The sequence below is a fragment of the Notamacropus eugenii genome, chromosome 1, assembly GCF_028372415.1.
Source record: "Notamacropus eugenii isolate mMacEug1 chromosome 1, mMacEug1.pri_v2, whole genome shotgun sequence".
Taxonomy (NCBI): Eukaryota; Metazoa; Chordata; class Mammalia; order Diprotodontia; family Macropodidae; genus Notamacropus; species Notamacropus eugenii.
Genome location: NC_092872.1, coordinates 8,196,323 through 8,224,094, shown reverse-complemented (window position 1 = coordinate 8,224,094; position 27,772 = coordinate 8,196,323). Strand labels below are relative to the sequence as shown.

The 27,772-nt window shown below is 42.1% G+C and overlaps 1 long non-coding RNA gene across 1 annotated transcript in view; it reads right to left on the bottom strand.

Annotated features, from left to right (window-relative positions):
• Positions 1-902: 902 nt before the first annotated feature.
• Positions 903-27,772, bottom strand: part of LOC140522355 (uncharacterized) — a 61,308-nt gene continuing 34,438 nt past the window's right edge. Inside the window, exons 2-3 of the long non-coding RNA XR_011973308.1 lie at positions 15,925-16,015; positions 903-1,374 (exon numbers count right to left, since the gene is read on the bottom strand). This is a non-coding gene — a long non-coding RNA (uncharacterized lncRNA). The remainder of the gene's footprint in view (positions 1,375-15,924; positions 16,016-27,772) is intronic.

Genomic DNA, 27,772 nt, shown 5'->3' with positions numbered 1-27,772 from the left:
GCCATGTTCAATTTCCTGTAGCACAGGGCCCTACAAATAGATTTATGGGATTACTTCATGCCACAGAATCTAGTAATTGTTGGGACCTGATTCAACCCTTTCCTTTTACAGGTAAGGAAATTGAGACCATGACTTTGTCCAAGTCGAAGAGCTGGCTACTGTCAAAAATGACACTAGAACTCAGGTCTCCTGACTCTAATTTTAACATGTGTTTCTTCAATTGACTTGAATGCTCTCTATCAGCTTCCTGAGGGCAAGGACGATGCCTTCTTCCTCTTTATATCTCCCATAGTGCTGAACACAGGATCATGTACAGAGTCGATACTTTTTTGTGCTTAATGGCATTTTGTGTTTTCCAATTACATGTAAAGATAGTTTTCAACATTACTTTTATAAGATTTTGAGTTCCAAATTTTTCTACCTCCCTTCTTCCCCTACCACCTCCCCAATGTGATATGGGTTATACAGGTACAAACATGTTAAACCTTTCCACATCAGTCATGTTGTCAAAAAAGAATCAAAACAAAAGGGAAAAACCCCAAAAGAAAATAAAGAGAAAATTGTATGTTTTGATCTGCATTCAGACTTCACAGTTCTTTCTCTGGATGCTGACAGCCATTTCCATCATGAATTTTTTGGAGTTGTCTTAGATCCTTTTATGGCTGAGAAGAGTTAAGCCTGTCATAGCTGGTCACTGCACCATGTGGCTGTTCATGTACACAGTGTCCTCCTGGTCCTGCTCACTTCCAGAGCAGGGACTTTCAAAAAATTTATTGGTATTTTGTTTTACAACACAATCATTTCTGGATATATCCACCCCCTCTCCTCCACCCAGCAAGGCATCCCTTGTAATATACTAAAAATGAAAGAGAAAAGCAGCAGTCTAGTAGAATACATCACACTATTCCACATTCTTCTGGTTCCCCCACTTTTGAAAAAAAAGAGGAAGTTGGTGGTTTGTCTATGATATTACATTGAAAGCATCCTTGATTGGGGCAATTTCAGAGTTTATACCTGACATTTCCTCAGGTAAATTGTGCCCCTAAACACATAGTGGGGTCCTGGTCACAAGGAACAGAATGGTTGAAGGGGCACAGCTTGACAGAGAAACCAGGGTCCTCTGGGAAGAAGACTGCCTTTCACCATGACTGGAGGTGGTGACCTTGTGACCCCTGGAGATCTCCGAAGATAAAGGATTTTCCTCCATCAGGTCACCTCACACCTGCCTGATCTGCCCTTCATTAGGGAAGGGGCTGCCACATCGCAGCTGACTTTGAGTGTGTGGCAGTGGTGGATTATACCGTTGCCTCTGATTCAGGAGGCATGAGATCTACGTTGATGGTGAGGATGGCGCACACAGAAGCAGATGGGGCTCTGGAAAGTGAAAACAGCTGTAAGAAGAAGAAAGTCTGTGGTGCCGAGGAGAAATTCTGCTCCCCTCCCACTGGGTGTTCCCTGAAGGCAAAGCTGCATCTCACCTCCTACCCTCCAAGCCCAGATTGTCCTCCCTCCTCACCTCCGCCTCCTGGTTTCCTGGCTTTCTTAAAACCTCAGCCCAAATCCTACTTTCTGCAGCAACCCTTTCATGGCTTCCTTTACTTCTCGTGACTTTCCTCTTAAGATCATCTTTTCTTTACACTATATATACCTTGTCAGAATGATTTTTTTTTTTTTTGCATTTTTTAATCCCTCATAGAAACATACACTCCTTAAGGACAGAAATTTTGTTTTTGCTTTTCTTTGTATCCGAAGCACTTAGCACAGTGCCTGGCACATGGTAATTGTTTCATAAATCCTTATTGACTGACAGACTGACCTCTGGGTTGATGTGGGCAAGGTTATACTACCTTCCCCCTTGGCCTTGAAAGCAGGACAATGTCTCCCCCACAGACTAGAAACTTAAGGTAGAACAGTTTCTTACTCAGAATAGGGACTGCCTCTCCCTCAGATTGGGAACACCCGGAGGACAGGTTCATCTCTCCCCCTTTCCTACCTATTCCTCCCCTAAAAAAAAAAGTATTCCCGAGCACAGAATCTGACATTCCCTTGGAGAGCAGGTTTTGTAGCCAAAAGGTCTTGGATTCAGAGATCAATTCTCCCTCCAACCCCTCAGCTGAAGACAGGATTTCCAAAGCAAGCTCCCTTCCAGTTTTCACTGACTGTCCGTGCTGGAATGAATGTTTTCTGTCTTCATCTCAGCCTCTAGTCCAGCTAAAATCCTACCTGCTACAAGAAGCCTTTCCCAATCCCTCTCTGTGCCTTCCATCTGTGACTGTTTCCAAATTCACTTCTCTATAGCATGGTTTGTACATCCTTATTCATGTTTGTCTCCACCATTAGACTGAGCTCCGTGAGAGCAAGAATCTTCTTTTGCCTTTATTTGTGTTTTCAATGCTTAGAACAGTGCCAGGCATTCAGTAGGTACTTAATAAATGTTTAGTAACTGATTGATCAAGCACATCGTCCCGGGCTGCAGATTGCCCTTAATTCTGTATTCATTCCTCGCAGGCTCACTGTGGTAATAGCCAAAGTGGAAGATTCTCAGGGACACAATGGACCAAAAAAATCTTTCCTTGGCTCTGTCTCAGCTTAGGAGGGAGGGTTCTCTCTGTCTCAAAGAGGCTATAATAATAGAAGTGCTTGGAAAACCTGGTTTGTTTGGTTTTTTTTTCTGGAAAAGAGGCATTACAATGTAGAGGGGAGGGCAGAGGACAAAGTCAGGACACCTAGGTTTCAGGACTAGCTGTGCCCTCATCACTTCATGACCTTGGAGAAATCACTTGTCTCTGTTTCCCCATATAAAATGGGTAAGGGGCATTGGGGGTCAGGGGAAAGTTCTCTAAAATTAATTTCAGTTAAGATGGCCACTCCCATTTCTCTACTACTTTAAAGCTTACAAAATATTTTACTCACAACCCCATTTTATAGGTAAGAAAACTGAGGCTCAGAGATTTGTCCAAGGTCACACAGCTAGCAACAGGGACAGAATTTGAAGCCAGGGGTCCTTTCTCCATATCCTATGTTGTTTCCCACTACACCACAAGCCCGTCAACATACTTCTAATAATCTGGGAGAGAGGGGAAAGAGTGTGGGACAGAGGCAAGAGTGCTGATTCTAGAGTCATACTTACTACCCATGTGACGTTGGGCAAGTTTCCAGACCTCAGTTTCCTCCCCTGTGAAATGAGGAGATCGAACTAGATTTCATATAAAACCCTAGATCTTGAGGTGGAGGGGATGTCAGAAGTCATCTGGTCCAACCCCCTTAGTTTACAGATGAGAAAACTGAGACCAAGAAGACAAGGGACTCACCTAAGGTCAAAACAAGTAGCAAGTGTCACATGACCTCCAAGGTCTCTTCTAATTCTAAATCTATGATCCTAAGAACACACCTTTCTGCATCCCTTTCATGCCTCCTAATTCCTGCCTGAGGGAAATCTATGGACATTTCCCATAACCCTCCTTTGGAATGAATAAACAAGAATTTTTTTGCCTGAAGATGGGCAACTCCCAACTGCAGCAAATGGTAAGCAGTTCTGTGCCTCCTCTCCCTTTCCCCTCCCCAGCCTCCCTTTCTCCTCCTCCCATCCCACCCAGGGCTGCAGTGAGAATTTACAAATCATATTGAGGTCCTTTCTAAAGCCAGAAAGCAATAAAAGCTTTGGCAAAATCTCCTCATACAATATTCATAGCCTGAGGGAATGAGAGGTGGACTTGCTCTTAATACACTAACTCCTGTTGTGTTTAACTTACTGCCAGATTAAGAAACCTCAGCCAACCCTGGTCCTCCAACCTTTCAAGGTAGAAGCACCTGTTCTCTTTTCCCACATTTCAGGGAAATAGACACATCGCACATGCCAGATTGGGTTTTACCTTCGAGCTCTTGCTGCCTTGGTTCCTCCTGTCTCTGCCTGGAGTGCGTTCCCTTCTGGGAGGTCCACACTGTCTCCTCTGATTTCCTAGGAGGTGTTTGGTACTGTCCCCATTTTACTCTCTAGCTCAGTGACTTACCCAGAGTCCCATAAAGATAATGACTTCACTGGGTTGAGACCCCAGGCCTCCTGGCTCTTACTCCACAGAAGCAAGGGGATGCTGCGGACGTGGAGTCGAGAGACTCAGGGCCTAAGCCTGCCTCTGATACTTATTGAAAGTGTGGTCATGGATCAATCACTTTACTCTGAGTCTTGGCTGCCAAAATAGAACTATCTTTTCCACCACCTACCTCACTGGGTTATTGGGAGAAATGTAAGTACTTTGTCAACTTTAATAATAACTGACATTTCTTCTTCTTTTTTTTAACCTTAACAATTTTTAATAACATTTTATTTTTTTCTAATTACATGTAAAGACAAATTTTAATACTCATTTAAAAAATTTGAGTTCCAAATTTTTCACACTCTCTCCCTTACTTCCTCCTTCTCTGAGACATTAGGCAATTTGATATAGGTTATAGATGTGCAATCATGTAAAACATATTTCCATATTAGTCATAATAACTAACATTTCTATAGAATTATCAACTCACCTGACTACATCTCCTGATCTGGACAATTTAGGGCAGCAGGGTAGGACAGGGTCTGCTTCTGCTAAGTCCTGTCCCACTCCAAGCTGTGTTTTAGAACATCAAAGATCCATGACTATGCTAGGGTGGGTGCTCCATCCATGAAAGCAAATGGCAAACTCTCTGCAACTTAGAAGACAGTCTCAAAGGGGGCTGAGGGCCAAAAGCTTCCCCCTCCCACCTTAGCACACTTACAAAGAAGTGTCTCTCATTCACCTAGATAGGACCTTAGGCAAGATATGTGGTTCATCAGCAAGCCAACAACCTATTTAAAGGGTGTGATTTCAAGGATACCAAGTATCCACCTTCAAATCCCATCTTCATCTGGGTATATAAATTCAAAAGAACCCTAGGTTGTGGACAGAGGATTTGGGTTCTTATCCTAGATTTGTTATTAATTAATTAAATAACCCTGGGCAGGTTATTTCCTTTCCTCTGAGTTTCAGTTTCCTTCTCTGTAAAATGGAGGATAAATAGGTGATTGATAGGTCAGTAGGTAGATGGATAGATAGATAGCAGAAAGGCGGGTAGATAATTTGATAGAGAGATACAAAGAGAGAGACCAAGTACTTACTAAGAGCTTACTAGGGGGCAGTTAGGTGGTGCAGTTGACAAAACACTGCTTGGAATCAGGAAGATTCATCTTCACGAGTTCAAATCTGGCCTCAGATACTCACTAACTATGTGACCCTGGGCAAGCTGCTTATCCCCATTTACCTCAGTTTCCTCAACTGTAAAATGAGCTGGAGAAGGAAATGGCAAAGCACTCCAGTATCTCAGATACTTACTCCCTTTGTGACCCTGGGTGAATCACATGAAGGTCTCTGAGCCTCACCAAGTAAGTAAAATGAAAGGGGTCAACTAAGTGATCTCTAAGCTTTTAATCTACTGCATCTGCATTCTTTATATGGAGAGGGATCCCCACTTCTACCCATCAGCCCTGAAAGAGAAGTGAGTTCTATTATTATCTTCATTTTTGCAGACAAGGAAACTGAGGCTCAGGGATATAACTGGTAAGTGTCTAAGATAGGATTCAAACCCATCTCTTCTTGACTCCCAGTCCACATTGCCTCTATAAACTTTAAGGTACTATGGAAGTAGGGGCTTTTATTATGTTTTCCATGAAGAATCCAATGGATTTTTCTTACTCTTGGATATAGTGCCTCATCCACCCCCAGATTTGAATGGTAAGTACTTGGTACTTGCTTGGACTCAATTTGAATTGGTCAAAGCTTTCTGGCCTCTAGGGGATGGAGCCACTTCATGAATCCAGAGATATGGAAAAAACCAATCAGAATCAGGAAATACTTTCAATCTTTTAATATTATTTAATTCAGTTCTTTCCTTATTTTGTTCCAATATGTTTAATCCTCTCTTTTACTGGAAAAAAAACAAAACAAAACTGGGTACCAGGGAATGGTAGGGTGGGAGGGGGATTGGGATGTCTCTCACCCTCGTGGCAGGCTAGCGTATGATGGAGGCAGTTTGCCTTGGTTTGGTAACAGGTGTGATGTTGGGGAAAGGTGAGCCCCAGGAGAGCTAAGGGAAGAAGCCCCTCCCCTCTTCTCTCCATACTAGTGCTCAGGGCCAAAGCTCTGATTGGCTGTGCTCATCACCTTCTTTCCCTCAGTATACATTTCAGTGCATCAGTTACTCAGGAGGAAACTTCAGAAGGAGACAGCTATTAGAGGGTTTGATTTGTCTTTCACTCCTAGAAACAGGTCAAACAATTGATTTTCCCATTGGGACTGCTATGAGTCTCCAGCAGAGATTCCTCAGGCTTTGTCCAGCCCAAGAATAGTTGTTTCATCTTTGTTAAAGGCCTCCTTCATTTCCTCATCATGGTATAGAGGTGGTCCCTGGCCTCTCAAAGATCATTGTCAACAGATTACCAAATCTGGCAGGATTTACCAGACTGGGAAGGCTTTGACTGCAGGCCCAACTAGGATGAAATGTATTTTGATCTTTCAAAGACAAGTCTAGCCAAGCCCAGGGAAGTTCATTGCCAGAAGGTTGGCCACCAGACAACCAGGATTGTTTTGGCCATGAAAATTCATATTCTCCACAAAAATGTGTGGAGGCTGGGATCTGTGTTTGCAGAGGGTGCAATAACCATGGACAAAATGGGGGCTCATTGTAATGTTAAAATAATTAATTAATGTATATATTCCAACATTAAATGACACCTACTATGTGCAAGGCATTTTGCTGGGCACTGTGTGTGTGTGTTTGTGCGTGCGTATGTAGAGGGGTATAGAAATTAAACAAGTCACAATCCCTAGCTTACAGTCTAACAAGAACACATGCACACATCATTATAACACTAGGCAGTGTGTGGATAGTGTCAAAGGGCACAAATTAAATTCTATGTTAGTTCAGAAATGGGAAAAATCATTTCTAGTTTGGAATGAGGAAAGGAATGAGCATTAGGGAAAGCAAGAGAAAAAAAGGAATGAAAGAAGAGAGTGAATGGAAAGGAGAAGGGAGAAAGAGGAAGGAAGAAGGAAAGTAAGGAGAGAAAGAAAGGATGGAAAGAAAGAAGGGAAGGAAGAAGGGAAGGAGGGAGGAACAGAGGGAGAGATGGAGTTAGGAAGGAAAGAATGGAGGAAAAGGAGGGAAGTAAGGAGAGATGCAGGTAGGAAAGGAAGAAAAGAGGGATGGACAGAAGGAAGGAAGAAGAAAGGGCATAGAAGGAGGGAAGGAAGGATGAGAGGAAGGGAGGAAGAAAAAGAGAAAGGAAAAAAGAGAGAAGGAAGAGAAGGAAAAAGGCTAAGCTGCTAAATGCTAGACCTCAGCCGAGGCTCTTTAAATATAAATTCTACAAACTCTTCTGTCAGCTAATCCAATTGCAGTGTCTCTAAGCTGCTACAGTCAGGAACCTTTGCTATCTGGCATCTGTGCTTCTGTTAACTGATGCTTTCATGTTGGATCAGTGCAAGGATCACTAATGCTTAGACCCTGGAAGATCCCAAGGGGCCTTTCTGAATGATCCAGGCAAGTATAAATTGTGTCTAGAGGAGTTCTGGGGTTAGATGATCTGATTGTCTTCTGCTTCTTAGAAAACAGTCAGTCAGGATGGTACATGGAAGTACTCTCTATTAACCAGAATACTGGGTTCACCAGAACATGACATTCCCAGATGATGCCAGATAACAGAGAGATGACTCACCAGCTCTATGACCCTGAGCAAGTCATTTTTCTGAAACCTCAGTTTTCTCATCTGTAAAATAAGGATGATAATGCCCGCAATGCCAATCTTGTGAGATTTTTCCAAGAAAAACTATTTTATAAACCTTAAGTTCTATAGAAATTGGAACTATTATTATTGTTATTTTTATAGTGAAGAAGTGAAGGGCTGTCCAATTCTGCTAGAAAGACATGGGAAAGGAATAAGAAATTCTTGGCCTTAAAGTGTTCAAAATTCAAAGGTCCAGGTTTAATTTTTAAAAATCTCACCCTTCCTGAATTCTCTGTGTAGCTGCTACAAAGTGCTGATGATACAAAGTGGCAAATACTCTGCACCAGCATCTTTTTATAGAGGAAAATACTGCGGTCCAGATAAGGTCAGTGGACTTACCCAAGGCCGCACAGCAAGTTAGTGACAAAGTGGTCTCTAAGGATGGATAGAAGTGAGCAAAAAATGAGAGGAGGGCATTGTGGGTTGGGGGAAAGATGTGAGCAAAGGTGCTGAGACAAGAATGTACATGATGCGTTCTGGGGGAATTGGGCAGGCAAAGTTTGCTGGAGCGGAAGCATCATAGACGAATAAATATTAAGTGGCTCTCATTTCTATAACCCTATAAGAGGCACAGGGCAGTTTTCTCACAGCACTTTTGAGAGGTTAGCAAATGATTAGATTTTTTTTTGTGCATTTCACAGATAAGGAAACTGAGGCGCAAAGAGGTGACCTGCCAAAGTTCACCCAGCTGGTAAACATCAAAGAAACAAGGATTTAAAGGTAGGTGTCCTGCATCTAAGTCAGGTACTCATTCTACTACAACAAACCTCTGGGGGATTGTGAAACGTATGTATGGAAGGGAAGAAAAAATGAGATAATGTCTGTCAGTCAACAAGTCAGTCAATAAGTGTTCATTAAGTACCTACTATGTACCACGCACCATGCTAAGTGATAGGGCTACAAAGAAAGGCTAAAAATAATTCCTGCTCTTAAGGAGCTCGAAGTAGAATGCAAATCTTTGCAAATCTTAAAGCCCCTAAGAATGCCCAATGTTTGGGGCAGCTAGGTGGTACAGTGGACAGAGCATCAAGCGTGGAGTCAGGAGGATCTGAGTTTGAAACTTGGCCTCAGACATTTACTAGCTGTGTGACCTTGGGCAAGTCACCAAACCCCAACTGCCTAAGGAAAAAAGAATGCCTAATACCATAGACCATAGGGAAAAAACTACAGAGTAAGAGTGGCTTCATCAGAGCTGTACTTTAGGAAGATGAATCTGGCTGTGTAGACAGGTCTGTCCTGTCCTTAATAGAGCTAGAGGAGTAAAGGACCTTAGACACCATCTAGTCCAATCCAATCCTCTTCAATTTACAGATGAGGAACCTGAGCTACAGAGAGTTCAGTGACTTTTCTGAAAGTCACATAACACAGGGTAGGGGTAGGATCTGAGCCAAGGTTCTCTGATTCTAAACTCAGCCCCCTTTCCACTACACCAACCAACAAACCAACCTCATCAGACTGAGCAGGATCCCTGACCACCATCTCTGCTGAGCTCACTCACTTTCAAATGTGGCTCTTCCCCTCCCTCCCTCCCCCTCCCCGAGTCTAGTAGGCTAAAGCTGAGCTGGTCCAAACATAAACATCCCTGGGGGGAGCCAGAGGGCCAGGGAGGTTTCTGGTGCCAGGTTCACTCCCGAAGGAGAGATTATGCTCATTTGAAAGGGCGCAGGCTCATGACAAGAGCCAAGGAAGACAGGAAAGGAGGGCTGGGTTCCCTCCCCTCCTCTCTCTGCATGTGGGCTGGATGCAAATGGAGATGAATCACCTGCTGCGGGCTTGTAAGGAAAGCTGGGGCCTCCCCACTAAAGGAGAAGAGGGGGGAGGGGAGGAGAGCTATTTCACCCACTGCCACCAACCACTCAGGGTCAAAACAATGATGATTCTCATCCTATTGTGTTTTTAAAAAAGGCATAAAAACTAAAACCACCTCCCTCTTCACTCTACCCCAACTGCAGCGTAGTACAATAGAAAGATGACTGGCTCTGGCATCAAAGGACTGAGCTGAAATCCTACCTCTGAGACTTTTGACCTAAGTGACCTTGAGCAAGTAACTTCACTTCCCTGAGCTTCAGTTTCCCCATCTGTAAAATGAAAGCGTGAGCCTCTAAGGTCTCTTCTGGCTTTAGAGCTGTAATTCTACGGAGGTAATACAACAATTATCAGGGTGTGTGTGTGTGTGTGTGTGTGTGTGTGTGTGTGTGTGTGTGTGTGTGTGTGTGTGTGTGTGTGTGTGTGTGTGTGTGTGTGTGTGTGTGTGTGTGTGTGTGTGTGTGTGTGTGTGTGTGTGTGTGTGTGTGTGTGTGTGTGTGTGTGTGTGTGTGTGTGTGTGTGTGTGTGTGTGTGTGTGTGTGTGTGTGTGTGTTCATCCTTCATTGCCAAAGAAGACCATGCCATCAGACAAATAATGACACGACTTACACTTGACTTTGTTTTGAGTGAGGGAGGGCTGTGCAGGTCACCAGCCTCACTTCTCCTCCAGAGCCATCTGAATCCAGTGACCAGATATTCATCAGGATGACTGGAGATGACCCAGGATGAAGCAGTTGGGGTTAAGTGACTTGCTCAAGGTCACACAGCTAGTGAGTGTCAAGTGTCTGAGGTGAGATTTGAACTCAGGTGCTCCTGACTCCTGCACTGGTGCTCTATCCACTGTACCCCCTAGCTGCCCCTTCAGCCTTGTACAAATGAGGAAACTGAGGTGTAGAGAACATAAAAGTAGTAGAAATTCTACTAAATTTGAAGACGGGAGACCCAAGCTCACTTACTACTGTCTGTGTGACCCCTGAATAAGTCATACTCCCTCTCTAAAGCTGTTTCCTGGAAATGAGGGGGCTGGACTAAATGACACATAAGGTCTCTTCAGTTATGAACATACTATATAATTTGTTCAAGGTCATATAGTTGAATAAGTAGCAGAGCCAAGGCTTAAACCCAAATCTCCAGACTCTGGGGACAGTGACCTTTGCATTACCCGGGCCTGAACAAGAAGTAACTCAGTAGAACAGACGGCACCCCAGATTCTAGATGGCCCAGTTCTTCCACTGATATTTTCATGTGGCCATGGGACATATATCCTATGTACTAAAGTCCCTCCCCAGTCTCCCATTCGGTGGCCTAAGGACCCATCATCCAGCTTGGGCATGCAATTAAACTCTCAGGGTCAATGTTCTCCATTCTAAAATCAGAAGAATACCTTCACTGCCTCCTCCCAGACTTACTATGATGATCCAGGGAGAGAACGAATGGGAAAGAGCGGTGTCATGATTTGAGGGTTTAATAAAGGTATCACTTGGACCTCCTCTCACCACACAGAGACTTCCCCCTTGCTTTCCTTCTCTGTTCCTCAGAATTATCCTTCATTTAACTCTCCCACTGACTTCTCTTTTTAAACCTCAGGTGCTCAACCCTGGAAGTGGCTAAAGTGTTGGAGAGGCAGACTCAAGCCCTGCCCTCAGGGAGTACTTCATCTGGAGGAGCCAGCCGTCATCCCCAAGGATAGCACCATATGTGACCCAGAGTTGGCATGGGAGAGTCCAGCTGGAGGAGCTCAGATAACTTCTATCCTACAACCAGACTCAAAAAATAACAGCCAACCTCTTCTCTTCAAGGTTTGCAAAGCCCATTACATGTTAGACCCTCACCGTAACTCGGTAAGGTAGGTACTCTTCAGTTTTTTTTTTTTTGGTTAGCCACAGTTTTATCTTAATAAAAACACATAGAAACTAGGTGAATCACAACAGCGGAAAATGTAAACTCTACAGCAACGAAGATAAGCTTTGAAATACTTGCCTTTCCTGGGGAAGAAAGAGAAGAGAAAGGGTGGAAGGGAATAATGAAATGATTAGTTTGGGCAAACACAGGAACAGCTGTGATCTTTCCTGCATCGCCTCCATGTGGCTTCTGTCTGGTCCTTCACCCTCTCCCCTCACACAACCTCTCCCTGCCCCCAACTGTGGCATTGACATCAGTGGCAGCAGGGGCGCTCCTCCCAGCATCTCTGCCTGTCTCAGTCAAATCACATTGAATCACTCTTCTAGGCACGTCCTTTGCTTCTCACTTCTTGTACTATTTCTGCTGTTTCCTTCTAGAGACATCCTCTGATACCACTGTAGTCCCTTCCCCTTTTATTCAATCAGCTGCATTTGATTGGCCAACAATGGGTCCCAGGCCAAGCTCTGCTTGGTCATCGTTTGGGCCCACATTGGCTCAGAATGAATGTAAATAGCAATTGTTTCTGTTTTGTCTAGAAATCCTGAGGGTCTTCCTCTCCCAGATTGATTTGTTTTCTTTTTTTGACTAGGTAAAGAGGCCATTCTCGGCCTCATTTTTCACCTAGCCTTAATCACGGAATGGGCCTTGCTTCAGTCAGACTGAGATCTTTCAAAGACCTTAGTTTACAAAGGCCAAAGTCACTGCATCCAGGGCCATCTCCAGTCATTCTGATGTATATCTTGCCACTGGACCCAGATGGCTCTGGAGGAGAAAGGGATAACTTTGCCCAGCCCTCCCTCCCTTATATCCAATTCACTTGCACATCATGACATCACCTTTCTGATGTCATGGTTGAGATAGGTACCTTAATTAGCTTCTTTTTCCAGATAAGGAAACTGAGGCTAATAAACTTGCCCATGATTTGCCCAGGATCACACACCTAGTAATCATCTAAGGCAGGACTGGAATTCACGTTTTCTTCCCTCCAAGCCCAGTACATTATTTATTATGTCACCTGATCTGCCCATGAGGAAATGGGCAGAAGGCCCAGGTATAAAGACCCTTGAGTTTCCTGGTAATCCATATACCCTTGAGGGAGCCATAAAACCAGAGTACGGTCTGAAAGGGGTCTCCACACTAGCCTGACAACATCTCTGTCTTTTGCCTTTCTTGTTATTCATTACAGCATCATAAACATTTTTAAGCCCCTACTAAGTGCCAAGGACTGTGCTAATACAAGTAAGAATACAAATAAGAAAAAGAAAGATAGCCCGGCCTTTAAGGAGCTAATGGAGGAAGACAGTACAAAAAAAAAGCTTAAAAGGAGGGGAGGGAAGCCAGAGGGTACCTGGGGCTAGCCATGATTCAATGTTATAGTTAAAACCAAGCAGAGTATCTGGTGGCAAATGAGGCATCTCATGGGGCCCTGGCATTCTGTTTTCTACATTCTAAGGGCCCTCACTATTCTTACATTCTATTGTCTCCTGTTCTGAGTCCCCTTCCAGCTTTGACATTCTATGGCATTATGTGTTCTAAGGTTTACTTCACTGCTTACGATCTACATTCAAGGGCCCCACCCACATCTGACATTCTCTATTCTAAGATTCCTTCAGTTGGGCCATATTGTGTTCTATGGTTCCTTTCAATTATTCTATGTGCCAAGGCCCCTTCCAGGTTTGACATTCCCTATCCTGTGTCTTAAGGGCACGTCCAGCTTTAAGATTCTATGTTCTAAGATCCCTCTAGCTCTGCCATTTTAACAGTCTGTAAGTACCACTTCTGGGTCAATATGGGAAGGAAGGAAGGAAGGAAGGAAGGAAGGAAGGAAGGAAGGAAGGAAGGAAGGAAGGAAGGAAGGAAGGAAGGAAGGAAGGTAGGAAGGAAGGAAGGAAGGAAAGAAGGCAGGCAGGCCTGGCCTCATAGCCAGAACTATGTCTTTTTCCCAGCTTCCTGCTGCTTCCCAAGGCTCTGATCTGACCCACTGAAGGTTTGTTTGTGAGAAAGGGTTGATTCTGTAGAGTTCTTGCATCAGTAATTGAGGCTGTCTTTCTTTAGGGACTCTGTCATACATGACAACAGCTCTGACCTATGAAAGACCTGGAGGATGGACCATCAATGGGCAAATAAGTCTGGCCTGGATTCTTTCCAATTTCTTTGCCCTCATAACCCACTCTCTTCCCCCTTGGAGTACCCCCAACATGATAAACCACTTAATGATCTATGTTAGCCCAGAGTAATCACATCAGATAATTCTGAAGAGCCAGATGGAAGGGGGATGGGGAGGAGGGGATTGTTCTGGATGGCAGAAGATGATAGAGGGAGCATATGGGAAGGGAGGGACCATGGGGAAATGCTAGAAATCTCTGAGACCCTCAACCAAAATCCTCAACTAGGCCAAAAGCCAAAACAGGCCTGAAATGAGTTGATCCCATGATACTGCTAGAGGGAAGCTTCCCCTCCCCTCCTAATAGCTCCCCCACTGGCAAGCCACAATTCAAACCAAATCAAATTAAACTGACAAACATTTATTGAGCAATAAATATGGCAGGGCCTGCGCTCTGGCCTGCTGGCTCTTTTCCTTTGTTAGGGTCCTCTCCTCTGATAAAATCTAACATTGTGCATCTCAGTGCTTCAGTGGGTATTCAAGAACACCAGCAGTGCCTTGCAACGTGGGGGAGAATTATCTTGTCCCACGTGGCCTTTACATTACCAGGTTGGGTGAGGCAGGGGAGAGGAAAGGAAAAGGGGCAGCTGAGAGCTGAGCAGGTTTGAGGCAAGAGTCCATTGACAGTATCAGAAGGCCTGAAATGAAGACTTACTAGGTCCAGTGAGCTCTTATATATAAAGCGATTTGGGAATCTTAAAACCTACATATAAACGTCAGCTACAATTGCTGTTATTACACTGAGCCAAGGACCAAAATGATCAGAGGTTAAACAATGTCCTGCTGCTCTAGAGAAGGTCTTTTGTCCATTAGGCACTGTCACAGGTCCAAGCAGGATGCAGCCAACGGAGGTTTGGGCAAAATCACCTGTCTGCCAGGCAGTGTGCTGAACCCTGAGATTACAAAGAAACACAGTCCTCCAACACAAGGAACGCTTGCAAACAGCTCTTTACACATAAGATATGCAGAGGGTAAATGGAAGGGGATGTGGGGAGGACTGGAAAAGAGCTCTTGTCAAAAGCAGGATTTGCAGAGTCTTGAAGGATGCCAGAGAAGTCAGGGCTGAATGGGATATCCAGAGTAAACAGTCCAAGGGAGCAGAAAGCATCCCAAGGTGCCTTGGCCTAAATCAGCTCCCAATAAGCAAGCTGGTGATCCAGATGCCAAGACAGTATCCTGTTCAGGGCAGTTTGGTTCCCAGGAACGTGTTCTGGATGCCCTCTTGAGTTGGAAAGTATAATGTTAGCCACACCTCCCCAATGCACTGAATGATCCCAACTAGGCTCTCACTTTCTAGGCCCCTTCATCTCTCCCCATTAGAGTAAACAGTTCTCTCAGACTGCCTCCAGTAGAAGTAGTTAATTAGTGTTGGAGCAAATATTCCTTAGTCTTTCAATCCATAGTTCTTCCATCAATGGGGTCGTCCCACTTAGAATAATAGACCCGCAGGAGATCATCCCAGGAGGGTAGGCTCTTCCCCTTGGGGCAGATTGTTTGTTTGAAAGTAACTATATGACAATACAATTGATTTCCTTCATAATCCTATATATTTTATTTTATTCATGTAAAAACATTATTCTAAGAAGGGCACACCAAACTGCCAAAGGGGTCTATGACACACACAAAAAAGTGAAGAACCCTTGTCACAGAATTATTAAAACTTGTTGGAAGGAGTCCCCCAGAGTATTTAGTTCAACCTGTACCCAAGCTGAGTGCCTTCTATCATGTCCTTGACAAAGGGTCATCCAGCCTCTGCTTGAAGCCTTCTAATGAGAATGACCCCACTACCTCCCAAGGCACTCCCTTTTCCCTTCTGGACTCTGCTGATTGTTAGCAAGTTTTCCCCATATGGAGCCAAAAGCTACTTCTGTAACTTCTCCCCAGTGTTCCTAGTCCTACCCCCTATACCTAAGGAGAACAAGTTTAACCCTTTTTATATAGAAAAGTCCTTCAAATACTTGAAGATAGGTCTCACGTCACCATAAGACTTCTCCAGCCTTAATATTTCAAAATAAAATGTTGTTTTATCTCTAAAAACAATCATCTTATGGTCTGGTCTCCTAACCTGGTTTTCCCCGTTTGTCAATGTCCTCCCTAAAATATGGTTCCCAGAAGTGAACATAATAGTAACCTGATCAGGGCAGGGGAGGAGAGGATTGTGATCTCCCCAGTTAGGAATACTCAAACTCTACTTCCATAAACATAGCCCCAAAACACTAACTTTTTTTCACTGTCATTCACACTGCTGACTCACTGAACTAGTTCCTCTTCTTTTTACAATCCAGATTCTTCCTACATTCCTCCTCCTTGATGAGGGCTGGTAAATCTCACTGTAGAAATTCTGCCTGTAATAGGAAAATGATAAATATTGGAGAAGATGTGGGAGAGTTGGAACTCTAATTCATTGTTGGTGGAGCTATGAGCTGATCCAACTTTGAGAGCAATTTGGAACTATACCCAAAAGGCTATAAAAATGTGCATACCCTTTGACCCAGCAATATCTCTTCTAGGGTTATATCCCAAAGAGATCAGAAAATACAAAAATATTTATAGCAGCTCTCTTTGTGGTGGCCCATAATTGGAAATTGAGGAGATGCTCATCAATTGGTGAATGGCGGAACAAGTTGTGGTATACAAATTTAATGGAATACTAATTTTTTAAATTTTATTTTATTTTTAATAAATTTATTAATTTTTAGTTTTCAACATTCATTTCCATAAGATTTTGAGTTCCAAATTTTATCCCCATCTCTCCCCTCCCCCACCCCAAAACACTGTGCATTCTGATTGTCCCTTTCCCCAATCTGCCCTCCCTTCTATCACACCCCTCCCTTCCCTTATCCCCATCTTCTCTCTTTTCTTGTAGGTCAAGATAGATATCTATATCCCATTATCTATATTTCTTATTTCCCAGTTGCATGAAAAAACCGTTCTCCACATTTGTTCCTAAAACTTTGAGTTCCAGCTTCTGCCCCTTCCTCCCTCCTCACCCATCCCCACTGAGAAGGGAAGCAATTCAATATAGGCTGTATATGTGTAGTTTTGCTAAAGACTTCCATAATAGTCATGTTGTGTAAGACTAACTATATTTCCCTCCATCCTATCCTGCTCCCCATTTATTCTATTCTCTCTTTAGACCTTGTCCCTCCTCTAAAGTGTTTACTTCTAATTACTCCCTCCTCCCATTTGCCCTCCCTGCTATCATCCCCCACCTGACTTATCCCCTTCTCCCCTACTTTCTTGTAGTGTAAGATAGATTTTCATATCAAATTGAGTGTACATGTTATTCCCTCCTTAAGCCAAATGTGATGAGAATAAGCTTCATTTTTTCCTTCTCACCTCCCCTCTTTTCCCCTCCATTGAAAAGGCTTTTTCTTGCCTCTTTTATGAGAGATAATTTGCCCCTTTCCATTTTTCCCTTTCTCCTCTAAATATATTCCTCTCTCACTCCTTAATTTTATTTTTTAGATATCATTCCTTCCTATTCAACTCATACTGTGCCTCCAAGCTGGCCCAGCTACTTCCTAACGTGGTGCCTCGGAACGACTGAAGGCACGTTCAGATCCCACAGGAGGCCTTTAAAGTCATGACAAAAGAAAACTAAGGCAATGGAGGACACCCCATGGCTCCGGGAGGCTCTATAAATGTATATGTGTGTGTATGTGTGTGTGTGTGTGTGTGTGTGTGTGTGTGTGTGTGTGTGTAATCCCTCCAGCTACCCAAATACTGAGAAAAGTTTCAAGAGTTACAAATATTATCTTTCCATGTAGGAATGTAAATAGTTCAGCTTTGGTAAGTCCCTTATGATTTCTCTTTCTTGTTTACCTTTTCATGCTTCTCTTCATTCTTGTGTTTGAAAGTCAAATTTTCTATTCAGCTCTGGTCTTTTCATCAAGAATGCTTGAAAGTCCTCTTTTTCATTGAATGACCATTTTTCCCCTGAAGTATTATACTCAGTTCTGCTGGGTAGGTGATTCTTAGTTTTAATTCTACTTCCTTTGACTTCTAGAATATCATATTCCAAGTCCTTCAATCCCTTAATGTAGGAGCTGATAGATCTTGTGTTATCCTGATTGTATTTCTACAGTACTTGAATTGTTTCTTTCTGGCTGCTTGTGATATTTTCTCCCTGACCTGGGAACTCTGGAATTTGACTAAAATATTCCTAGGAGTTTTTTTGTTTGGATCTCTTTCAGGAGGAGATCTGTGGGTTCTTTTAATATTCATTTTACCCTCTGGTTCCAGAATATCAGGGCAGTTTTCCTTGATAATTTCATGAAAGATGATGTCTAGGCTCTTCTTTTGATCATGGGTTTCAGGTACTCCCATAATTTTTAAATTGTCTCTCCTGGCTCTATTTTCCAGGTCAGTTGTTTTTCCAGTGAAATATTTCACATTATCCTCTATTTTTTATTCTTTTGGTTTTGTTGTGCAATTCCTTGGTTTCTAGTAAAGTCATTAGCTTCCATCTGCTCCATTATAATTTTTAAAGAAGTATTTTCTTCAGTGAGCTTTTGAACCTCCTTTTCCATGTCTAATTCTGCTTTTTAAAGTATTCTTCTCCTCATGGGCTTTTGAGGCCTATTTTGCCATTTAAGGTAGCCCAGTTTTAAACGTGTCATTTTCTTCAGCATTTTTTTGGGTCTCTTTTAGCAAGCTGTTGACTTTCTTTTCATGATTTCCTGGCATTGCTCTCATTTCTCTTCCCAATTTTTCTTCTACCTCTCTTACTTGATTTTAAAAATTCTTTTTGAACTCTTCCATGGCCTGAGACCATTGCATATTTATTTTAAAGGTTTTGGATGCAGAAGTCTTGACTTTTAGGTCTTCCTCTGATAGTATGCATACTCATTTGAAAGAATGGAAGAAAATACCTGTTCACCAAGAAAGCAACCTTCTATAATCTTATTTTTTTCCCTTTTTGGGGCATTTTCCCAGCCAGTTACTTGACTTTTGAGTCCTTTGTCAAGAGAAGGGTATACTCTTGGGATGTGTAAGTTCTCAGTTTCTCTAAGGTAGCACAATCAAGGGAGAGGAGTTTAATCCTCTCCTGGCCTGTGCTCTGGCCTGGGAGCAACCACAAGCTTTTCTGCCCAGGATCTGTCAGTAGAATTCCCTCTCCATAACTGCCTCCAGCTCCACCACACCAGTGCTCCTCCTTACCCCAGGACTGCCACTCAGGGCTGAGACCCAGACCAGCAGCTCAAGTCCCCCAAGGTCTTTAGGCCAAGGGCTCCAAAAATGGATGCTGCTCCTGCTACTACCTGGGGCCAGGGCTAGGGGAGGACCTTGCTCCCTTCTCAAGCAGGTGAAAGAGCTTTCTCACTGACCTTTGAAGCTCTCTTTGGCATTTGTGGATTGAGGGATCTGGGAACTGCAGCTGCTGCCAGTGGTGCCCTGAAACCTGCTCAGGTCCTATCCCTGCTGTACCATGAGGCCAAGGCCAGGCTGCACTCTACTCTGAGCCTGGCATTATAGACCTTTCCTTTCGGTCTTTCAGGCTGCCTTTGGCTGGAAATCTCTCTCACTCTGTCGTTTTGTGGCTTCTGCTGCTCTAGAATTTGTTTAGAGTCACTTTTTACAGGTATTTTATGGGCTGTGGGGGAGAGCTTCTACAGGTAAATCCTTCTACTCCACCATCTTGGCTCTGCCCTTAATGGAATATTATTGTGCTATAAGAAAGGATGAATAGGTGGACTTCAGAAAAACTTGGAAAGACTTATATGAACTGACGCTGAGTGAAGTGAGCAGAACCAGGAGAACATTATGCACAGTAACAGTCACAGTGTACGAGGACTGTTTCTGATAGACTTAACCCTTCACAGTGATGCAAGGGCATATAACATCTACAAAGGATTCATGGTGCAAAATGCTATCCACATGCAGAGAAAGAACTATGTAGTTGGATCGCAGAATGAAGCAGATTATTTTCTCCTTTGTTATGTTTTGTTTTTCTCATTGTTTCTCCCATTCATTTTAATTCTTCTGTGCAACATAACTAATGTGAAAATGTGTTTCATAGGAATGCATGTGTAGAACCCATATAAGATTGCATGCCATTGTGGGTAGGGAGGGGGAGAAAATTTGGAACTTATGGAAGTGATCATTGAAAGCTGAAAACAAATAATTAATAAATTTGGAGGAAAAAAAGAAAAAAATTCTGCCTAACCTCCAGGTTCAACACATGAGCAAGAAGATCTGAGTTCAAATCCTGGCTGGGCAAATTTATTAGCATCTCCTGAGACTCAGTTTACTTATCTCAAAAAATGAAGAGCTTAACTAGATCATCTTAAAAGTCCTTTCAGCTCTAAATTTTATGACATCCTGAATGGGGTGAGCAATGGACCTCCTAGGTTTTAGAATCCCATCCCACTGGTTACAGATTTGATCTTTTGTGTCACTATAAATGGTTAAGTACCAGATTTCCAATGTTCTGAAGGGCCTGTGGTCTAGTCACATACCTGGCCTAGTCTCCTAGTTACAAGAATGTAACTTAGCGCCCTGCTGTTCTCCCTCCCTTTCTTCTGCTCTCCCTTTTGTCCTTCCACTCCCAAGCTGGCAACAAGGCCCATTGTGGTCCTGCTACCAAGTCTGAAGAGGTCCTGAACTTCCCACTGTTTTATCCTGTGAGTTCACTGGTGAGTACCCCAGTCCCCAAGTGTGCCAATAATTCAGATTCACTGATGGGACTGCTCTCAGCTTCTGAAACATTTCATTTTGTTTCCTTTGTGTGTGTAGGTGTTTTTTTGGCCAGGATCTTTATTACCTTTCCAAGCTGCCAAACACCTGTCACTTATTGCTGTGCCTAAGAGAAGTATTCAGGGAAATTCATTAGCGCAGCCTGGCCTTGCTTACTTAGCAGAGCTGCATCCATTCCCCCAACCTTGTCTGTTGGCATTGTCATCAATCATTCTAAGACCAATCCTGTCCTTTTCTGCCTGACCCTGGAGAGATGACTAGTACCTAGAGAGACACAGACAGACAGAGACAGAAACAGTTCTAAATCTTATGACACACTGGATAGGGTGGGGAGTGGACCCCGTGGGTTTTAGCTTATAGGTGACAGGATTGATCTCTGAGTGGCCATAAATGGCCTGAAATACTAGATTTCCAATGCTCTGGATGACATCTGGTCTAGTCATATACCTGGCCAACTTTCTCACTTGCAAGAAGGGATTCTTAGCTCAAAGTCAGACAGACAGAAACAGAGACAAGCAGAGAGCTACCCATTCATCTTCAAATTCCTTCACTTACAGTCTCACAGACTCCCCTCACTGGCTGTTCAAGAACTCCCTCTGGTCTGTACTCCCTGGACAGCACCCCAGAATCTAGATCTGCCCCTCTCCAGCCCCTTATCAAAGCTCACCTCACCTGTGCTCCATGCCTAGGATCTCAAAGACTCTCACAGACAGAATGGATCCTATCTGGGTCAGACTGAATCTCTGACAAAGGTCAGCCCTCCTCTGCTTAGAGACATTCATTGATAGGATTGGCCCATTCTACTACACTTTTGCTAAGGGAAACGTTTAGGGAAATTTATCAACACAGCCCATTTATTTAGTGTCAGGAGATGGTATTTAAGTAATGGAGTATTGGTTTGGGGATCAGGAAGATGCCTCTGATGATTATTAATTATGTGATTATAGGCAAATCATTGATCCCTGGCACATTATAGCAGCTTAATAAATGTTTAATGACTGACTGATCCCCTCTGGGTCTCAGTTTCACCCTCTCTAAATTGAGGATAATAATGTCCTGTAATATATGCCTCACTTTGTTGTTGTGAGGCTCAAACAATTTTAGTATGCAAAATGTTTTTAAAATTCTATATATCTGTCAGCTCTTAGCATTATCCTTTCATTCTCCCTGCCCCCGCCTTTTTCTGCCAAGAGCATCATTAGTTATTTTGATCCCAGTTTTTCTTACCTAACCAGGAGAGTTGATCAGTATCCAGAGAAAAAGACCAGAGATCTATCTACTCTTTTTTCTATTTCATATCACTTGCTTTTAAATGTTTTAATGTTTTATTTTTTCCAATTCCATGTAAAAACAATTTGTAGCATTCTTTTTTTAAATTTTGAGTTCCAACTTTTCTCCCTCTGACCTTCCCCCTTGTCCCTCCCTGAGATGGCAAGCAATTTGATATGGGTCATACATGTTATGTATGTAGTTATGCAAGACGTATTTCCATATTAGTTATGTTGTGAAAGAAAACACAGACAAAAAAAACACAAAAAATAAAGTAAAAAATAATATGGACAGCCAGGTCTCACAACAGATAAAGCCTAGTGTTTACTTATTTAGCGCCACACCAATCAATCTATCAAAAATTAATTTTATAGAACTAGAAAAATAATAACAAAATACATCTGGAAGAAGAAAAGATCAAGAATATGAAGAGAATTGATGAAAAAAACATGAAGGAAGATCTAGCCATACCAGATCTCAAATTGTATTATAAAGCACTAATCATTAAAACATTCTGGTACTGGCTAAGAAATAAAGTAGTGGATCAGTAGAGTAGATTAGGTACACAATACACATTGTGTATGCATAAATGACCATGGTATTGACAAACACAAAGGTCCCAGCTTTAGGGATAAGAACTCAATATTTGACAAAAACTACTAGGAAAACTGGAAAGTGGTCTGGAATGGGAAGACCTAAGCTCAAATCTGCCCTCAGACACTTAGCAGCTGTGTGACCCTGGGCAAGTCTTTTAACATGGTTTGCATGTTTCCTCATCTGTCAAGTTGTTGTGCTGCTTGTCCTTTGTTCTTGAAGAGGACCATGATATCAAGATGATGACATGACTTGTAGCTGACTTTGATTTGAGTGAGGGAGGGCTGTTCAAGGTCACCAACCTCATTTTCTTCACCAGAGTCATCTGAGTCCAGTGGCCTGATATTCATCATGATGACTGAAAATAGCCCAGGATGCAATGTGAAACCCTGGCCCTTTTAGGCTAAGATCTTATCACATTCTCCCTTTGAGTGAGATACTTCTCATCTGTCAAATGAGCTGGATAAGGAAGTGCCAAAACACTCTAGAATCTTTGCCAAGAAAACCCCAAATATGGTTATGAATAGTCAGACATGATTAAAAAAATAAATGAACTAGGTCCAGGGTTAGACTGCTGCATTCCCTTCTCATCCAAGTGAAAGAGGTTTCCCACTGACCTTTGAAACTGTCTTTGGCATTTGTGAGTTGAGGAATCTGGGACCTGCAGCTGCTGCTGGTGGCACTTTGAAGACTGTTCCAGTCCTGTCCTTGCGGTGCTGCCCACGCTGTGCTGTGCTGTGCTGCGCCCAGTGCAATAGACTTTTCCTGTCAGCTTTGCAGGCTGCCTTGAGCTGGAAATCTCTTTCACTCATTCAGTCGTTTTGTGGCTTCTGCTGCTCCAGAATTTGTTTAGAGTCATTTTTTACAGGTATTTTATGGGCTATGGGAGAAGAGCTTCTAGAGGTGCATCCTTCTACTCCACCATCTTGGCTCTGCCCCTATGAAATTAATTTTTGATAGTTTGATTGGTGTGGCACTAAATAAGTAAATTAATTTGGGAAGAATTGTCATTTTATAACATTGGCTTGGCCTACCCATGTTTTTCCAGTTGTTCAGATCTGACTTTATTGGTGTGAAAAATGTTTTGTAATTGTGTTCATATAGTTCCTGGGTTTGTCTTAGCAGGAAGACTCCCAAGTATTTTATATTGTCTACAGTTATTGCCATATAACTTTAAAACAGCAGGATTTTCATTGAGAGTCAAATGTACTTTTCCCACTATACCATATGGCTTTCGTTGTCAGAAAATTCTTCCTTATATCCATAAAATCTTCCTCCCTCCTGCTTCTACCCATTCCTTCTAGTTTTGTTCTCATGGGCCAAACAAAACAAGTCTAATCCCTCTTCCATAAGACAAACCATCAAATACTTGAAGATGGGGATCATGTTTTCTCTAACTCTTTTCTCCTCCAGGCCATACAGCACCAGTTGTGTCAACACTGCCACTGATCCCAGCATCCTCTCTGTCCTGCTTCCTCTTTTCTATATCCCCCAGCTTGTCAGAGAAGGTCCTTCCTACAGCATGACATCCTGAACTAAGCATAACACTTCAGGTATGGTCTAACCAGGGCAGAAGACAGTAAGACCATCCATCACCTGCCTTATTCTGGACACTATGCCTCTGCTAAGGTGGCCAGTTAAAGGTCACCTTATCCTTTTCGGCTAACATGTCAGGAATTCAGTGATAGTGGAGCACCATGATCAAAAATCAAAATCAGATCTGACCCAGAATGCAATGAAGAACTAATCAAATTGTGAAGAGGACACTTACAGAACCAGATAAAATAAAATTCATTGAGGAATAAAAGATCTAGAACTTCAAAGGAAATAATAATTTTTGAAAGAAATAAAGGAGGAATTGCACTTTGAGACTTAAAACTCTAAATTTGTCAACATAAAGACTATTTGATACCATTAAAAGAGAAAAATGTAGGAAGTAATCATAGATTGGAGCTGGAAGGCACCTGAAAGTTGATCTAGTCTAACTCCTTTGTTATATAGAAGAAGAAACTAAGACTCAGAGATTTGACTTGCCTAGGGTCACACAGATAGAAAAGTGTTAAAGGTGATATGTGAACTCAGGTATTCCTGGCTCAAAGTCCAGCACTCTGCTATGCCATACTACCTTGATCAGAGGTAGATAATATAAGAGATAAGCAAGGATCAGAAAAATGAGAAGCAAAAGACCAATGTTTAATGAGCCCAAGTACGTAAATTATCTGGGGAAGGTCTCTGCATTTGACAAAACTGCTATGGAAACTGACAAGCAGTTTGGCACGAATTATCTTAACCATCATCTTACACCATAAAACACAAAAAGAACCAAATTAATACCTGAACGGAAAAGGTCACACTGTGAAAAAAATAAAGGAAAATTAAGGGAAGCATTTTGCACAACTATCATTAAGGAGAGGATTCTTGATCAGTAGCAGACAGAAGTAATCACAGTGACAAATTCAGTTACATTATAAGTATATATAATATGTTAAATATGAATATAATAACAAATAAATCTAAACAGAAATAAAGAAGTTCAGTTACATAAACTCCAAAAGCTTTTTCCCTAACAGAAGAACTACAGATAGAATAAGAAGAGAAATTATTAAGAAGGAAAAATCTTTACACCTGGCTTACTGATAAAAGCTTTCTATCCAAAATGTACAGGGAGTGAGGAAAGGGAACAAGTATTTATTAAGCATCTGCTGTGTGCCAGGCACTATGCAAATATTATCTCATTTGATCCTAGGGATTTGACACAAATATCTAGGAACAAAAGTTTTCCTTCAATAATTGGTCAAATGATATACATAGTTTTCAAAAGAAGATTGCAAACTATGAATGACAGTATGAAAATATTCTCTAAATCACTAAGAATATGAGAAATGGAAATCAGAACAACTCCAAGGGTTTTATCTCCCATCTTTCAGACTGGCAAAAGATAACAAAAGGCAGGAACAGTCTATATTGGAGAGGTTGTGGGAAGACTGTCATCATTTTTGGTGTTGATTATATCAGAGATTCTTTCCGCACCTTTCGCATATTTCTCTCCTTCAGATATTGGTCCTTCAGGGCCCTCATAGCTGTATAACCTCCACCATGGATCTCCTCCTTGGTCCAGCTTTGCCATTTTCCCATTTTTGTTCTCTTTAGTTCCATTTCTACCTTTTTTTATCATCACTACAGGGTCCATTTTCCTTGGTGGAGAAAGCAGATTGTTGAAATGTGTTTTGCAAATCTTTTGCATTTTGTTTCTGTTTGTAGTTTTTCTATTTTTATCCCTGAATGCCCTTGGGAAGACTTTTCTTCATTGGTTATCTTGCCAAGCTTTCTTTAAATTGATTTTTACCATTCATTTCTCTTGGCTCCATGGAATAATATTGTTCATAAATGGCCATCATCCTTCGTGTATCAGGAGCCTTCCTCTCTCCCCCACTGTCTGTACCCTCATAACAACATGGAGTATATTCAGTTACCAATCCTGGTTCTAGGCAAGCACATGGAAGCTCAGGGGTGGGAGGTGGGGCTTCTTCTGGCCATGTGTGACTCATTACTGAGAGGTGCACATTGTGATATGATAAGAAGCTGTTTTATTAACAGATGATTTGGAGCATGTTCAAAAGGCAACAGCCCTTCACCTTAACTGAGATTCTTCCATGTGACAAATAATATGCTCTCTCTAGACTCATGAGGAGGAGATGGACTTTGCTGTCATGTGGGGCATGGACTCAACTAAGATGACCTTACAATGAGGACCTTGGATGCTTTTTCCTCTTTGTTTTCTTTTTTAGTATTATTAATTTGTTTGTTTTCAGTTTTCTACAATCACTTCCATAAGTCTTAGATTTTCTCCCCTTTCCTCCCACCTCCCTCTGTGAGATGGCATGCAATCTTATATGGATGCTACATATACATTCTTATAATCACATTTTCACATTAGTCATGTTGCATATAAGAATTAAAATGAATGGGAGAAACCATGAGAAAAACCCAAACAAAACAAAACATAATGCAAGAGAAAATATTCTGTTTCATTCTGCATTACAATTCCATAGTTCTTTCTCTGGATGTGGATGGCATTTTGCCTCAAGAGTTCTTTGGGAATGTTTTAGGTCCTTGCATTGCTGTGAAGGGCTAAGTTTACCAGAAAAACTCCTCACACACCGTGATTGTTACTGTGTATAATGATATCCTGGTTCTGCTCCTTTCACTCAGCATTAGTTCATATAAGTCTTTCCAGGCCTCTCTGAAGTCTTCCTGTTCATCATTTCTTATAGCACAATGGTATTCCATTACATTCACATACCACAACTTGTTCAGCCATTCCCCAATTGATGGGCATCCCCTTGATTTCCAGTTTTTGGCCACCACAAAGAGAACTGCTATAAACATTTTTGTACATGTGGGACCCTTTCCCATTTTTATTATTTCTTTGGGATACAGTCCTAGAAGAGATATTGCTGGGTCAAAAGATATGCACATTTTTTGTATCTCTTTGGGCATAGTTCCAAATCGCTCTCCAGAATGGTTGGATTAGCTCACAGCTCCACCAACAATGAATTAGTGTTCCAACTCTCCCACATCTTCTCCAACATTTATCATTTTTTTCTGTTTTTTCATGTTTGCCAATCTGATAGGTGTGTGTGGGATGGCTCAGGTCCCTACATAAATCAATTACTTAGAGGCCTCTCAAAGTGATGACAGAAAAGAGATTTATTTGATTCTCAAGAAGCGGGGCTTACCTGTAGGAGTAGGAAAGCTGAAGACAAAGAACAGGACAGTGATTTATATAGACCCTAACGCAAGTCCCTCCTCCCCCCACTGACCATTATCCTCATTAGCTGAGAATATGATCTTACATTCTAGACACGAAATCTAACCAATCCCTTTTGAAATGAAGACATCGAGGAATTATGTAAGTTTTGTCCAATCATTGAGACCCTAATACACTACACAGTTTTATATCCTTATATGGAACTATTCTATTCTAAAAATATTGTAACCTTGAGCCTTTAGGCCTTACCTCACCCCTGGGAGAAAAATTACAATCTGAGGAGTCTTCACTAAGTCTATCTCACTCAATCCCTCCTCTTATTTTATCAGCCTGAAGACTTCTCACGGATGTTTCAACCAAAGTTCTATAACATAATCTCACACTGTCTATTAATCTCCTCATCCCAATCAGGATCATTCATGTTTCTTGTCTCCACAGGTGCCCAGCCTTCCTTCTTTAATATCATCAATCGAATGGCTCCTTCGGTCCTTTCTTCTACTCTAGCAAGTTTTAGTAAAGAATTTCTAACTATTTTAGTAATTAGTGAAATTAAACAAGATAAGGCCAAACCACAGTAACCTCTTCTACCAGCTCCCCTCAAACCAGGACCACCAGGATGTATTGAAAGGGGAGCCCCAAGTTTGTATGGGAACATGAGCAACTTTCCTGATATTCTTGGTGATCTCTTTCACTATCCTTCCATTATCATCAATTTTTAAGCAACATGCGGACAAATTGAGCTTTCCACAAACTCCCCCTTCTTCTGCAA